Here is a 1,015-nt window from a genome sequence, read left to right as displayed (position 1 = left end):
GCTCCATTTCCCTTCTTTTCCAGCACCACAATATCTTCCATGTGGAGAGGTGAGGAGCTCAGAACTGAAGGTGCACTTGAGGCTCAGCCTCACCAGTGCCAAGTACAGGGTTAATAAAAGCATTTTGTTCTTCTCCCTGTTCGATAAATTTCATAAACTTCTCGTGGATGGAGCTTGCATTCTTTTTTATCTCCACTTAGAAGCACCAATTGGAAGCAAAAAGGCTTTATTTCTTTAAGGAAATCAGATAAAATGTGGCTAAAAATTACTAGATAACCATTCTATTGCTCTGTGTTGAGTCTTGGTACTATGTTTCTAAATACAGATCAGATAATGGCTATGTGATCAGATAACAATGATATATTACATCCAGTTCTTTCAGAATATGGTGCTACTTGCCATGGCCCCAAGAGTTACGTCCAATGCAAATTTTAAATTGTTCTTCAAAATAAAGCTGTCCTGCTGGGTTAATAAAACTGCTATTAATGAAAATCTGTTAAGAAATAACACTTTTATCTTACRTGAATATAGAAACAGCAGCTTATGTGTCAACCAAGGGTAGGTGAGTAGTTGAGGCCCAGATAAGCAGTCATGCTGATTGATTTTCATGGCACACACTATCAAATTTCATATGTATAAATGCCAAATGGTTTTCTGAGGCAGAACATAAGTCCCTTAGGACCTTTACAGTCAGTGACTTAATTTTGCATAAAGAATGTAACAGGTGCAAATACTTGGCATAAGGCGTGTCTGAATATTTCTAAAGCCAATTCAATAATCTTGGAAAGGGGCATAAAATGGAATCGTTCTCACAAGAGAAGTTGTCTGTTTCTAGAACAAATATTGGTACACATGACAGAAGCAGAAACACTTTCATATTGCCATGCAGCATTGTCTGTCCCATGTCTCTTCAAAGGGCTGTTTCTCATGGTAAAGAAATAAGATGCAGGACTTTTTTTTTTTTTTTTTTTTTTTTTTTTTTTTTTTTTTTTTTTTTTTTTTTTTTTTTTTTTTT

Source organism: Malurus melanocephalus, unplaced genomic scaffold, assembly GCF_030028575.1.
Source record: "Malurus melanocephalus ecotype Western Australia unplaced genomic scaffold, MMel_1.1 scaffold_27, whole genome shotgun sequence".
NCBI classification, from domain to species: domain Eukaryota; kingdom Metazoa; phylum Chordata; class Aves; order Passeriformes; family Maluridae; genus Malurus; species Malurus melanocephalus.
This window is presented reverse-complemented; position numbering follows the sequence as displayed.